Below are 16,276 nucleotides of genomic sequence, written 5' to 3'. Positions count from 1 at the left end.
GGGGGGCTGTTTGCTGAAGGTTTGGTTGGTTTGGATCTGAGACGGCGTGAAGCTTCATTCACGTAGAAACTCATCAGTCATTCAGATGAAACGATGATTCGTACAGAGACGCGTGTTCAGGCTGATCCTCTGTGTTTATGACGCGTGTCAGCTGGACGTGACACCGGCGTCCAGGTGGGGGCCGTGACCTTTGACCCTTCCCGTACAAGTGGCCTCAACCCGCATGGCCGCCGTGAGTGGGAGCCTCAATGTAAAATGACTGGCATCTCAAACAGCTCATCAGTGTTTCCAAGAGCATGTGAGAAAGAATTTAGAATATATCGGGTTTTTTTCTTAATTCTTCCTTCACTTTTTGTAATTTGTAATAGAACTGAAATGATCAGTTGATTAATCAATGAATCAACATAAAAACATCCTCCAATATTTTTACTTACGATTTATGTCTCTCCTTATTACAGTCCTGCGTCTCTACTCTCCCCCCTCCCCTCCCCCAAACGAAGACAATACAAATCCAGTGATTACAGCTCAGACTAAAATTAACTTCTCAAATCACAAACTTCATACAAACAGTTTCTTCCATTTGTTCCATGTTGTTACTGTAAAGAAGTAAACTGTTCCAGCTTCTCAGAGTCGTCTGCGACACTACAGTGAATATTTGACTGTTTTCACCTGCTGGTTCAACAGAGGAAACTGTGCTGTAATGCTCATTGTAGCTGAAACAATCACAATCTGCCAGTTCAACAGTTATCTGATTTACAGATAATTAATTGGCAACTATTTTAAAAACAAAAAGTCCTTTTTTAAGCGAAAGGGCCAAATATATTAAACTGGTTCCATCTTCTTAAACATGGATATTTGCTGGTTTAATTGGTCGTCTATAGCTGGAAAAAAATTCAGCAATTTTGAGAAATCATCCCGTAAAATTATAGATCAAACAATTGAATTAATTTATCAAAGCAAAAGTATCTGCAGATTAATGATAAAAACAACCGAAGCTCTTTGATGTACATTACGGATGAAGCTAATTAATTATTTGATTTGTTGACAGAAATAAAATATGTGGTTAATCATCATTTTGATGCTTCATTAAGTTAATTATTATGAAAAATGGCAAATATTTCCAGCATCTACAAAGTGAGAAATTTGCTGCTTTTAAATCACTGGAAACTGAATATTTTTGTTGGACCAACAAAACAAGAGAGACACTTGGAAACTTGCACATTTCTCAAACATTTTATAACCGAATTAATTAATTCATAATAAAAAAAAAAAATTAAAAAAATCAACAGAATTATCAATAGTTAATTCATATTCATAGAATCAACATTTGTATTTATGTGCTGTGAAATGCAGGTTGTTAAAAAGCTTAGTGAGCAATAATGAAAAATAATTACAACAAGAGTAAAGATAGAAAGTTATACATTAGAAAAAGAAACAAAGGATAAAAATTCAAAGGTAAAATATATAATATATACATATATATACTATATATATATATATATATATATAGTATATATATATATATATACTATATATATAGTATATATATATATATATATATATATATATATATATATGTGTGTGTATATACTGTATATAATTTTTTAAAAATTGTTTGTTGGTGTATAAAAATTTAAAATTAACTACAGTATTTTACAGTTTTAAATCAAACTGCATCATTCATACATACAGTAAATGAATAAATATAGAATCTGACAAACAACAACTAGGAAATCAATATCAATGGATGGATTTCTGGGGGGGGGTCTACAGGGGCACAATCCATAAATCCATGTAAATAAATGTGATATTTCAGGATGTGTTCACTTCACACGACATGTCACTATTACTTAATGTAAGTGTACATAATTCTGTCGAGGTCTTACCACAGAAATAGAAATAGTGGGTAAACTTCACTTGTTCTTCCTCAGTGTAAAATAACAAAATAGGGCGACCTGATAGCGGAGTGGTCAGGGCGCATACCCACATGGGTGTAAATACCCCGAGTCCCTGGTTTGATTCCCAGCTGGCCAGACCATTTGCTGCATATCATTCCCCTCCCCTCCCTCCCCACATTTCCTGTCTGTCTTCACCGTAACGTCAAATAAACACATAAAAACACCCTAAAAACTGAAATAACATTAGAAGCGTTCATGATGATTTCTTTAGAACAGATTATTACATAAACTGAGTCTCGTCCAGTAAGAGAAATGATAAACTCCAGACTGAGGCTCGCGAGGGGAGTCGGCTCAGACGTGGGGAGGGAATGCCTCGAGACATGCTGTGGATCGTGGACTATGCCTGGCAGTTGGGTGAGGATGGATTAGTTTACACACGCTCATGGCTTTCACAGTAACTTCATCTCTCGGATATCCCAGCTTCACCCGGCCCACAGCCCACAGCAGCGGACCTTCACCCACACTCGCACAACAACAGAGCCCTCCCCCGAAGGCGACAGAGTCTCTGTAGGAAAACCAGCAAACAGCACTGTCACACTTTGAGTCACTTTTCTGAAAAATGTCTTTTCTACTCGAGGATGTTTGACATCTTTTCTGCCTCCAGTAAAAAATATCTTCTCTGCTCACATCTGGTTCTCTTCAGTCGGAGCTTATTGCTTCTGTGATTGCTTATTTATGTTCCTCCGACACCTCATCCAGCTCCTCCTACACTACCTGCCTACACAGGATGCACACAGGAAAACACGACCTCACAGTTATACATTACATACGGACCCACACATAACTGTGGAGTACATACTGCACATGTAAACATCGTTTAACTGAGCTGAGACAAGACGACTTAAACACTGAAACTCCAGGATATGCAGAAGAAGACACAATGAGAAACAGTCGACGTTGCCATGTTTTCTTCTTCTGTGTTTTATCTGAAGTGTTGATCCATAAGAAGATATATTTGTTGTTTTAAGAACCAAAAACCGTCTCAGTGTAGTTTTACATCTCCTCTCTCAGGCTTCTCTCTGCAGCTCTAGTAACAACAGGTCGTGAGCCAATCAGAAGAGAGGAGGCTCTGAGCCTCTCTTCTGATTGGCTGATTGTTTTCTGAGTGATCTGATAAAAATATAGCAGATTTCAGGTAGAAACACTCAGAGAAACCAAATCCTGCAAAGGTTTGGATGGTGGGTCCAGGTGGGCGGGGCTTGGTGACTGCTTTGTTGTGACATCACAAAGTTCCAGAAGTCCTGACGGCTGGTTTTAAGGCTCAGTTTCTGAATACAGGCTGTGTGCATTTCTCTGTGGACTGAGGCTTTGATACTTTCACAGTATTAATATAGAAGCTAGAGCTGATCTATAATCAAACTGAAGGTGATTGTTGATCGACAAGAGCTTCGGCCATCGTTGTGTTAACACGACAAGAGGTTATAATACGTCCTATGAGTAGCGCTACGTGTTCAGGGCAGATTGGAGGCTACAGTGACTCGCTATCAGAAAGTGCTAGCTGGTTAGCATGCTAACTTCAGCAGAGTTAGCATTGGTGTTGCTTTCCACCTCTGGAGACAGCTGTTGGTGAGTAAAGAGATGTTCACATTAATGCTAGCTATGTAGCAATAGCAAAACTTACATATAGCACCTTTTAAGAGTACACAAAATCAAATCAGGAACAATATGTGTTTTATTTCTAAATGACTGTCCAGTTACTCATCACATTTCCTCAGTGCCTCTATTACAGTATTTTTTTAATTTAATCTAACAGGACGACGGCTGCATCCAAAGTCACTTTTAGGATCAATACAATCTTTATTGGAACCCCTACACTGATGGAATTACTCCTCCCTACTCAAAGCCCTGGTTAACACTGGTTCCTCTGTAATGGATCATTTAATCTCTGAACGGCAGTGATGGAGGCAGAGAGAGAGACTGAGGCTTCAGTCAGGTTTTGTAAATGGACCTGAACTAGAATGATTTCCCTGACAGCTTGAATCTCCCATAATTCAATTTCAGCCCCGTGTTTTTGGCGGCTTCCTGGAGTAACAAACAGTTCCTCCTCTTTTCATTTCCTCCCCCCCCCCCCCTTTTCCTCTAGTCTAAATGGTGCGGACAGGAGTCTAAACAGCTCGCTGGGGGGGAAGAAGGGGTAAAAGGACGGCGTATTTTTTTCCAGGAGGAGGTCAAGGATGGATGCAAACCAACGATGGGGAAATCAAAACACGACTTCACACATTCCTTCGAGGCCTCGACGCTCAAACAATCTGCCCTCGTCTCTGCCGCTGTGTGTTGTAAGAAGGAAATCATGCTCAAAATTTATTTTCAGGTGGAATTATCCTTCACGCTCCAACTGCTTCCTCCATCACCAGGTTCTCAGTGACTAAACCTTCTGAGCACGGCGGTACCTGCACATGAAGGTGTACTACTTTACAAACATTATGTCATCTCTATCTTTGATTTGAAACCCTCTGAGTCCATCGAAGTCTGGACCAGATGCTTTTGACAGTCAGGAGATAAATATACAGCATTTGATGGTTAAAGCTCATCAATCGAGGAATTGCTCACGGAGACGATCAGAGGTTTGATCTGCAGCTGGGATTGGCCTCTTTTTAGCCTGTTTTAGCTCCTGGTTTTTCCACTAGAACCTGAACCAGGAGCTGTGAGGGTCTGAACAGAACCATAAAATAGTTTAATACAGCTCGAGTCACTACAATAACTAAATTGCAATTGTAAATGCAATATCTCTGTAGCGCCTTGAGGGAAGTTACACTTTGGTTTTTGTGCGAATTACCCAAAGATGATATAATGTGTTGGTGGACTTCCAGTCTTCATGCTAAGCTAAGCTAACCAGCTACTTTTTGCTGGTGTACATGAATGAGAATGAGATTAATTTAATCATCAAGTGTATTTCCCAAAATGTGCGTGTTCCCAGATGTCAACAGGCCGTAGGTTATAACCATAGACTGTAAATAAAGATGGTCGTCACCCACAGGGTTCTGAAGAAGCTTGGAGTGAGCTGCGCCACTGTTGCCATCTTGGCAGTATCTGACTCCGCTGAACTCCCAGCTAATCCAAAAATGGGCAAGAGGAGGGACGTGTGTCGAGCCGAGAGTGTTTTTGTGCCAGGCTGTAAACATGTTTATATCTGCTGTAAAAACATTTTAACATGGGAGTCTATGGGGACTGACTCACTGTTGGAGCCAGACTCTAGTGGTCATTAGAGGAACTGCAGTTTTTGGTTCCTCCGTGTTGGCTTCGGCAGTTGATGCTTGGCTACGACACAATGTTGTAATGAGAATGGTTTTGTATGACTTGACGCAGGCAGTTGTGTGTCTGCTCTTCACTGTTTTTGATCTTTGCTGCAGGAACCAGTGGGAGTGTGTTGTTTTTGGGACTTTTTGATGATTCAGCCCGTGTTTCTGCGCCGATACCCGATGGATTCATAGATCATCGAAGTCGGCCGAGCCCGCCGGCCTCCTTCCCTCCTCCTGCTCAGAGCTGACAGGAGCGGACAGCTGAGGGTAATCCTCTGCCAAGCAGATGCTCTGTGCGCTGATATCTAGGACGAGCTCACAGGTTTGATCTCTCTCTCTCCCCCTGTGTGTAATGTGTAGAGCCGACGGCCTTTGGAGCAGTAATCCTGGGCTCTTACACCAAGGCCCACAGAGGCCCTGAGTGTCAGCAACACATTTTTCCCTCCCGCACACACACACACACACACAAACACACACATATTTAAACACACACTTACACACACACACACACACACACACACACACACACATACAGGCAGCATCACTGACACCTCAGAGCTAAATATACCGCGAGTGGCAGCGACAGGTGATCGGGCTCCTCCACAGACGTCCAGCTCGGACACAGGGGGTCACAGGGTATGAGTGTACGACTGTGAGTGTAACAGAGAGAGATGGGTGTGTGTGTGTGTGTGTGAGTATGATGGGAGGGAAGGAGGGAGGGAGGGAGGGAGGGGGGCGGTGTTTGAGCGTCAGGGTCTGATCACTGTAGACTACCTCTGCTCAGTGTCGAGAGAGCTCAGATCCTGACGCAGCCCAGCTCTGGGTCCCCCTCTCTTCTAAGCCAGCTGGTCTGGCTTAATATCAACTTCTGTCTTTCACTTTCTTTCCTTTTTTTAAAAAAAAAACAATCCTTTTTTTTCTTGTTTGATACAAGGGATTGACTGAGCTAACCCACAGCTGGAGCTGCTGGGGAACCTTCCAGGTGAAGATACAGCAGAAAGCACTGGTGAGTGGACGGTGACGGACGATGCGTGGGTGTGAAGTCTTGGAATATGGCTGAATGATGGTGAACAGACGAAGGGAAACGTGATCACTGGGCGGCAAAAAGTCTTGGAGATGGAGAAACCGAATGCTGACTTGTTGCTCCTGCAGCAGACATGGAGCAACATCAGCTTTGACTTTAAGTCGTGTTTCTCCAGTGTTGCCGCTCTTTTAGCTCCGTGTTTGGTCTCCACCAGCTCCGGAGGGAAACATCTGGCTCTTTAGCTGCTAAAGAGAGACTTCAAACATTTTTACAACGTTTGTCGTCACTTTATCCGTCCGCCATAAGTTAAAATGAGTAGTGATGTGGGAAACAACACTTTCTGAGACTGATTCACTGTCTCAAAGAATCTGACACCTGTTGGCCACATGGATTAAATCTGAGACCTTGATGAAAGAGTCAGTCAGAGGTCTTACTGCTCTCATTATTAATATCTATATATAATATTGTAAAGCTTGTTTATATTAAAACCTGATCACCTTTAAGCTGACTTTTACGACTCACGAGTTCACCCTGCATGTGTGCCACCTCTCTGACGTAACAAGGCCTCATTTGGGTTGATCAATCACTTTTGCTTTGAGCGTGACATCATTATATATCAGCCCAACATCTGATGAGAGCGGTGACAGTGGTTGTAAAACCAAAACAAAGAGCTGAAAGATGTTAAAAAGCTCCGTAAAGCTGAAGGTTACTGCGATGTCTGGTGATAACTCTCTGTGGGTTCGTCAGTGCGGAGCGACACCTTTCACAATTACACAGTCGTTTGATCCATTGTTGATATAAAAATATTGATTAGTGCAGCTTTAAATGTTGCTCTTTTGTGTTTGTTGTAGTGAGTGATTGACATTATAATTTGTTTTATTACACAGTCTTACATGTTCAGTTTCTATTGAGGGTGTTCTGTTCATATCCTGCTGTTTCCCCGACACAGCAGGCGTGGTTGTTGATATCTGAAGCATGTGATGTCTTTGAGCTCTTTGGATAAAGAATAAATGAGGTTGATTGTATTTGGCGTTAATTTCCAAAGGCACCGGATGTTGCCACAGGCTGAAGATTTCCTCTGGGTTGAATAAATTACGAGTTAAGAACAGAACAGTTAGGGAATTGTTGACAGCAGCGCTGAGTTTTCTGCTTATGGTTGTGTGTGTCTCTGAATTTTGTCTTCTGAATTTGACAAACACAAATTTATTCAGCTTTTAAGACGACCATTAACGCCGTCGTTTAGTGCATTGCAGCTGTTTCTATGATTCAAACAATTCTCTTTTCTATAAGGAATACCAGACATTTCTAACCAACATCACGTGCTGCAGAAAAATCCTGTACAAGTATAAAAGTATCTTAACAGTCGGTCTTTGTGTTGTTGGCATCAATGGAAATTAAACTTTTTAACTGCATTTCAGAGTCGACATTAATGTTTCTAAAGTAAAGAACAAACACCCACATTTAACTGTTTTTGAATGTTGTTTCTTGATCGTAATTTTGCTTGTTTTTCCACATTAAATGCAAAAAGATCAATAGAGATAAATTTAATAATGCAAGATTCTACATTGGGCTAATAATCTGGAGAGTTATCAACTCGTCATGTGAATAGACAATAAAATGGGATTGTGCCTGATACTGTTGTTATATAACAGGCTATTGGAGAGTAATTTTTATATTACAAAAGCTCTGTAAGTATATTATATATATGATATATAGATATACTCGTGCATTAGATTATATCTTACAGATGATTGGAGCAAAATCCTGTATGTTTTAACTGTATTTAGTAACTGTTGAGCACTAATGGAGCTTTAAAGCTGCACTAGTCGATATTTTTAAATTACCAATAGGTCAAATCACAATGTATGATGAACCCACGGAGAATCATCCCCAACTCTACAGTTACCATCAGCTCTACGGAGCATTTTAGCATCTTTCAGCTCACTGTGTTGGAGAACACGGTTGAACGTTTAGCAGCTAAAGAGCAGCTGGTGGAGACCAAACACAGAGCTAAAAGAGAGGGAACACCGGACTGAGATCCACCAGGTGGACTCACCTGTGACTGTGCTGGATGGGTAAACAGGTTGTTGTTGTTGTTTGCTACATCGGCTTTTTCTGCTCATGGTTTTGTTTCACTGCCCTCATGTGGCCGAAACAATATAAATTCACAATGCAGTAAATGCAGGGAAAAAGGAGTCAGAAGATCTTTCTTAGAATCTGAAAGATGTTTGGCGATGACCTTTATCATGTCAGCATACTTTCCACTGACCCCCCCACAGCCTCAGACGTCACGCTTGTGTTGGTTTCAAGGGGAAACACATTAGAGTTGCTCAATTTGTGGTTTGTCTTAGAGCTTCTCTGTTTTCTGCCCTCCACTACTTCCTCATCTCCTCATTCTCCTTATTTGGCCTTCCATCACACCCCTGAATGACGCATGATGATAGATAGATAGATAGATAGATAGATAGATAGATAGATAGATAGATAGATAGATAGATAGATAGATAGATAGATAGATAGATAGATAGATAGATAGATAGATACTTTGCAACATAATCAAAGATTAGAGAAAAGTCCAAACTGAAAAGTAGTTAAAAGAATTACAGATCAGTCACAGGAGACAGTTTTACTTTTTATACAATATAACTTATTTTTTAAGGGTGTATATTTAATTTATAAATGCAAATTAATCAAAACAACATACTTTCTAACTTTGAATTTAAATTTAAAAAGTTATAAATGTTTTTCTTATTAATTTCAGACATTCTATGTTTTGTATTCAGTGTGTATATATTATATCAACATATATTGACAGCCTTTGTAATGGATACGTACGTTAACAATAATAATAATAATATATGTAATACATGAAATTGTTTCAACTTCTAATAGATTTCATATATAATTTTTACATATATGTACATATATTTCATGTATGGAAATGTTTTATTTGTACATATATTAAATTTGCATATGGGTTACTTTAGTAGGATTGAGAATGAAGTACTTTTAGAGTATTTTGAATTAGATCTGAGTACTTTTCCACCAGCGACCAAATGTGATTTAATTTACATCAGTGTATGACTTTAATTACTTTGGAAAGTGTGTGTGTGTGTGTGTGTGTGTGTGTGTGTGTGTGTGTGTGTGTGTGTGTGTGTGTGTGTGTGTCCTTGTAGCCAATGTAACATATTATCAAAGGAGCAGATGAACGGATGTAATAATGAGTGTAGTTGCATTTTTAATAGTTTCCACTGGGGGGCGGTAGAAAACCTGAGCATGAAACACATGGGAACAATAGACATGAAATAGTTTGTAGACTTTATACCTGTTGAAAATATGAATTCAAATAAATTAAAATAAAATACATCTTAGGAGAAATTTTAGTTTCTCTGCTCTTTATAAACCACAAAATATTTCTGTTTTTATCTGAGAGCTTTAACGTCTTTCCTCTATGTGTGTGTGCGTGTGTGCACGCGTGTGTTTCTGCGCGCGTGTGATGTTGCCGCCTCCTGACGCTCCACCAGGTGCTCGCTGACACGCCTGAGACAAGCGCGTGCTGCCCCTCAGGAGGAGACTCACCGATGGAGTGAACCGCTGGACGGAGAGAGAGAGACACGCAGAGAAAAGTCACGGGAAGAAGAAGAAGACATGCAGGACTGAAGCCAGCGCGGAGGTAAGCTCCAGTCAGGACAGTGTGTGTGTGTGTGTGTGTGTGTGTGTGTGTGTGAGTGTGACACAGAGAGAGAGAGGGGGGGGGGGAGAGAGAGAGGGATGCGGGGCGTGCGGGCTTGATAAACAACAGGAAACAAACAGAAGCGGCGCAATCCCTCTTCTCCTCCAGTCTGAGGATTTGTCCTGACGCTGAACCGGCTCCGAGTCCCCGAGTCCGTCTCTGGGTCTGGACAACTTGTGTCCAGACTTCAGCTCCAGCGTCTGGTTTTGTAGGCGGGTGTAGCTCAGTTCGCAACCCGGATCCGCAGCTCGGTGAACAGGCTTCGTCCCGGGCACAAACTGGAGGAAAAACAGTCGGGGGGGAACTTTTGCGCCACGGTCGGACCATGGTGACGCACGAGGAGTGAAAACACGGGTGTGATTCTTGAGAAGTAAGTTAATGTGCAGCTTCTCCTCCATCCACAGGCTGTTGAAGGTGTTTATCTGCAGCGTGGCTGGAATAACATCCTGATAATGGCAGTTTCATTCTGTCCTCAGGCAGCCAGAACACAACCAGCCCCCTGCAGATGATATGAAAGCAATTTTGATTATTGATCAATAGTTTTTAGTAAGTTTCTTTCACTGGCACCAGCTTCTAAAAATGTGAATATTTCCAGTTTCTCAGTTTCCTGTGATGGTAAACTCAAAGATCTTCAGGTCTTTTATTGTTGGTGAGACAAAATGAAGCAGTTTGAATTTGTTGACTTTGGATTAAATGAATAATAATGGACATTTAAGTATTTTCTGACATTTTACACACTGATTAATCAATTAATTATTAAAGAAGATAACTGTCAGACATGTTGATAATGTTGAGGCTTTCTGTTTAATAACTTTATTTACAGAAAATATTAAACCAGTTTGATAAAACACAACTTTACAACCAAAGGCATCAACTAAAAGTAAAATAATTAATTCAGATTTTGACACAGGGGCTTCACAAAGACTTTGACTGAGGCTTAGATATAACAAACTGTTGGACTCTGAATTCATCCGTCGCACGAAGCCGTTTAGTTCTTGACTATCTTAAGCCGGTGCTGTGGTACAATGAATTCTGGGTAAATTAAAGAAATAAAAAGAAATAGAAAATGGCTGACCGAGGAAACGGCTAAGATCCGTGAAGCTTCAGGAGAAAATGTTTGTCTTTTTTGAAAAATTCAACAGTTACAAGGAGGATTCACTCTGGAAAATGGTGTCATTGGTTGTTACCATGGTAACAACATTGGTCTCAGGCCTGAGTTAGCCTTGGTGTAAGGTGTCTAATGTTTTTTGTCTTAAAATGAGTCAGTCTTTATTTTTGGTGCGACTTGCATTAGACTGATGTATGAGCAGAGTGAGGACGGGACCAACACTGCGCACCAGTCCCACATATCTCTGTGAAACTGGCCCCCGGGGGCCACGGGACGGACGACGCATCACGGTCGATATTGTGCTTCAGTAGAAGTTGAGTAAACTTGCCGCCTCTGGAGGTTTTGCCAGGTTGGGTAATCCGGTCTTGTTAATCTTTCTCTGGGGTTTTAGAAACACTCAGGTCATGATTTTTCTACTCGAATGTGACGAACGTTCACCTGTTAATCAGCTCTGAACTTTCACTGACTCATTTGTACCTGAAGCAACACGCCCCGACCAGCGATGTTGTAATGCGGGCCTGTTTTCAGCCCAAATCCTCGTTTGGTCTTGTTGATTGATGAACGGCTGCAGTGTTTGAAACACTTTCTGATTTATCTCCTGTTGATTGATTAATCCGCTTATTGTTTCGGCTCTAAACTGAAATAATACAAGAGAAAAAGGTCTGAAAGAGCGAATGCATCACTGTCTGAACGTCTGTGTATCTCTGAACTCTGGAGACCCAGACAGATGCATCAGGCGTTTGTTTGAAGACACTGTCACTGTGATATCAGTCACTTATGCTGAGCATGTGGTGTTTGTGCCACAGACTGACTCATTCACTGTTTATAGAGGGGTGTCCCTCACCAAACCACATGCATTAGATCAGGTTACCTGCGTCTGCATCTCAGACCTTTTAAAGCGACTTTGACCAGTAATTTAGCCTCTATTTGTTTTTTTAAAGTTGATGAGACGCTTTGAAAATCTGTCATCACGTTTTTCTGCCTCGTATCAAACATCCAAACATTTGTTAACTCAGTGCGGCTCTGATAACACACGCGTGTTTGGAAATCATCTATTAGCCTTTATCCAACTGTTCATGTTCACTTCATTTTTTCACCCAGGGGGAATTCTGTGTTTACAGGCGTGTAATCTGTAAATGCCGATGTTTACCGCCACAAACGCAGCCTCCAACTCGACTGCCGGTCCGACTGTTCTCCATTTAACACACTTCACGCTCCTCTCCGCAGCAGTAAAGGCAGCTCTCAAAGCGCTGTAGCCTCCAGTCAGAGGGGCTCAGACAGAGCCGAGCTGTAAATCCAGTACCTGCCAGCAGCCAGAGATCTGGTGTTTCCTGTATATCACTGAGGGTTTCAGTGACCGTCATGTGGTCACACAGACATAGAGAGCCGTAGCCATGAAAAGGACGAAGCTTCATCAGTAGGATTATCTGTATCAAGCCCAGTGATGAATAAATCAGTTTATCTGCTTCCGGTATCTTTCGCTAATACTTCCAGAGTTCATTGACCTCACACAGTCTGTGAGGAAGGTCAGAAAAAAGGTCGGCAAGGCTTTAATGCACTGAACATGATGTAAATACAACTCCTTCTTATTATATTATTATTATTATTATTATTATTATTATACACAGTAGAGCTGAAACTGTTAAACCGACATGTTTATGTCACTTTTTGAGCAAAAACATCAAACATTTTCTTTTTTTTGGACTGTTGCTTGGTCAAAATAAACACTTAATTATTAATATAAATTTTGTTTTTTACATTTTATCAACCAAAAAAATGAATCAATGAAATAACTGATAAAGCCCTACATCAGTTAGTTAGGGTTAGGGTTACTTTTGCTTGGTAATGCTGAGGCGAGCGGGACCTTTATGGAAATGGTGTGTTCAGGGACTCATCGCTGTCAAACCCTGGATCCACAACATCTAAGATTTGACAGTCAAAAAGTTTTGCATTCGTGGGCTAAAAAGAATTAAATTCACATAACAAACGTCTTGTGTTTAAGAAAAGTGTAAATTAATCCTGAAACTTTGGGCTTGTCTCTGAATGCACCTCAGGCAGAGTTTTCAAAATCATCCATTTAACCGGCTTCATCATTACAAACCACAAGGTAATTCTTGATGAAAACGTGCGACTTTGATGGATTAGTTTTCTGTCAGCGAGTTTCAAGTCGCTGCAGGTTTCTCCCACTTGCTGCTGCTCATTGTTACTGGAATTAGCTCACATTTATTCAGGAATATTCACCGTGATGAATAAATAAATAAACCTTAAAACTAGATGTTTTCACTTGCTGGCAAACTGATTTTCATAGTGTCCTGAAGTGACAGAGGCTCCGTCATCTCCGCTACACGCCACCGGCTCCAGGATACATTAGCACCCACTAGAATAACACTGTAACCCGGTCTCCCACCCAACTGAGGTGGTCAGGTTGCATTGTGGGTAATGTAGGCATCAGTTTTTGATAAGGAATATGTACAGTTTAATTAATTTTGATCTTTGACTCCGACAGTTCAGGTTGGGAATCTTTGGGAATCGTATGATTTAGTTGGATACAGATTCTGAGTCTTGGCGTTGTTTTAAGTTATTTTTTGGCGACTTCACGCCTTTATTGGATTGCGTCCTCGAGACAGACAGGAAACCGGGGGCTCGTTGCTCAGGCCATATATAGCCCATGTGATATGCGCCCTAACCGTTCTTTGGGGATAAACGTTGTTGTTGCAGTTGAGTTTTGCTATTTTCATTCCGTCAACGTAAATTACGAACATTGATTTTTGTCATTTGTGAATCACCTGGACACGGCGCAATGAGCTTTAGACACAGCGCTGACGTATTATCAGCTTATAATGTTGATGAATGTGTTTGGACAGTGTCCAGCGTTCCCCCTCTCTCTCTTTTAGCTCCATGTTTGGTCTCCACCGGTTCCTGAGGGAAATATCTGGCTCTTTAGCTGCTAAATGCTCCTCTGTGTTCAGCAGCTGCTCTCTGACTGAGTCCGTCTGCAGGTTGTGGACAGTGAGGATTTTATCAGAACCTGTTGACACCGATCCAAAACAATAATGGTTGATAATTCTCCGCGGGTTCATCTTTAAGACCGACGCCTCTCACGTTACACGTCGTCATTTGATCCATTGTTAATTTAGCAGCCTTAATGCCTCGCTGGCCTTTTTATAGCCGTAAATCATTCATTAGCTACGTTCAGTTAGAAATAGTCGGGTTCTGCCGCCTCAGCGTTTCTTGTTTCGAAATCGATGTCGAGTCCAGTTCCAGGTAGATCTAAAAAAGATTAAAGAGCGGGCTTCCTGAAAGTCCCTGGTACAGTAGGAGGCAGTGATGGAGTGAATCACATGGTGGCCATTCACAGCTGTCCATCCACCTCCTGTCTGTCAGGAGAGCCTGACCCCCCCCCTCCAACCCCCACACCTTCCCCGGCGCTCCGACACAGAGACATGCAGAGTGTCCTGCCAAGGAATACCACTGCCACATGTCACCGATTAGCTGTTTGTCCCTGCTGGCTGGACTCAGCATAGAGGCTAACAGTGCCGCTAACAGTGCATTTACTCAGCAGCTGCAGTTAGTTGCTTTACAAATTAAGATTTTACATACAAAACAAAGAATTAAAATACTCAACCATATATATAATATGAGTTTAAAGCTCCTCCAGTGTAAAGGTGTGTGTCCATGTGTAGTGTGATTATAGATCAGCTCTAGCTTCTATATTAATACTGTGAAAGTATCAAAGCCTCAGTCCACAGAGAAATGCACACAGCCTGTATTCAGAAACTGAGCCTTAAAACCAGCCGTCAGGACTTCTGGAACTTTGTGATGTCACAACAAAGCAGTCACCAAGCCCCGCCCACCTGAACCCACCATCCAAACCTTGCAGGATTTGGTTTCTCTGAGTGTTTTTACCTGAAATCTGCTATATTTTTTACAACTTTATTCTTGTAATATTGTGATTATAGTCTCAAAATTACGGCTTTATTCTCCATCAGTTTCAGCAGAGTTTTAAAGGCTCCAGGAGTTAAATGCTGCTTGAATATTGATGCATGAGTAATACTAATGTCTGTAGTGAGTACTTTTACTTTTGATACTTGAACTTCATATCCTTGTGTATTGGATGCAGGACTTTTACTTCTGGGTCGATTATTGTGTTTTAACAGTGTTGTACTGGCACATGTGCTTAAAGTGAAGGATCTGAGTACGTCCTCCACCTCTGACAGACACATTCACACAGTCAATCTCTCTGTCTCTCTCTCTCTCTGTCTCTCTCTCTCTCTCTGTCTCTCTCTCTCTCTGTCTCTCTCTCTCTCTCTCTCTCTCTCTCTGTCTCTCTCTCTCTCTCTCTCTGAGCTTCAGCGTGTTGGAAAATAATTGGCGTAGTGGAAGGGAGAGAGGGAGGGAGCAGCTGAGGACTGCGTGAGATGGCTGATTTCCATCTCTCTCTCTCTCTCAACAGTCGCTCTCTCTGTCTGTGAACCAGAAACCAGTCGTATTGTTGTTTGGGGTAAAAAGTTCATTCCTTTATTTTTGGAGTCCTTCTGTTTTACACTGAGTCTATTAATAGCAGGGAGGATCGTGTGTGTGGGTGTGGGTGTGAGGGGAGGGAGGGGGGGGGGTGAGTTGGGTGGAGGTTTGCTGTCATTGTGGAAAAGATCAAACTGTGTGTTAAATCGCATCTACAGTTAAACACACACACACACACAAACACACACACGCGCTCCTCGCATGCTGATTTTGAAAGTCTAACGCAATCTTCCCTCCACATCTCACCGTCTCCGTTTGGCCTAAAATTCCCCTTCACTGCAACATGCTGAGTGTGCTCGTCTGCGAGCGGCGCTCTAAATTTAAACCACGTTGATCCGTGTGCTGTTTTCCTGAAGCTCGACGCAGGCAGCGTGACTCAGGCTCCAGATATTCATGTAACACTCTCCGGCTGGCGTGTCGCTGCTCGCTGCATCACATCACTCTTAACGTTTAATCAAAGTGGTTTGTTGTGGCAAAACACATCAATTATCCCCCGGTGTCAAGAGGCCGTCGGTTCATATTCAGACATACCTGCTGTCAAAGACGAGGATGGGAGAGTAATGGAGAAGATCCACAGGGCAGATTATCAGAAGTCTGTAAAAAATGTACTTTACTTTAATTTACAATGTAAAAACTGAGAAAAGCAGCAAGTTTTGACATTTGAAGAGCTGGAACCAGAACAACTGTCTGTCA

At 41.7% G+C, this 16,276-nt stretch overlaps 1 protein-coding gene across 2 annotated transcripts in view; it reads left to right on the top strand.

Moving 5' to 3' along the window:
* Positions 1–5,980: 5,980 nt before the first annotated feature.
* LOC111664458 (myocyte-specific enhancer factor 2C-like) overlaps positions 5,981–16,276 on the top strand; it is a 29,676-nt gene continuing 19,380 nt past the window's right edge. For both annotated transcript variants that reach the window (XM_023419042.2, XM_023419041.2), the window contains exons 1-2: positions 5,981–6,203; positions 9,746–9,894. The gene's annotated coding sequence lies outside the window, so the exon portion shown is untranslated. The remainder of the gene's footprint in view (positions 6,204–9,745; positions 9,895–16,276) is intronic.

This window comes from Seriola lalandi, unplaced genomic scaffold, assembly GCF_002814215.2.
Source record: "Seriola lalandi dorsalis isolate HSWRI2012SDOR001 ecotype SW California unplaced genomic scaffold, Sedor1 jcf7180002054590, whole genome shotgun sequence".
Lineage (NCBI taxonomy): Eukaryota > Metazoa > Chordata > Actinopteri > Carangiformes > Carangidae > Seriola > Seriola lalandi.
Note: the sequence above shows the minus strand (reverse complement) of the source record. Positions and strands in the feature narration are given on the sequence as shown.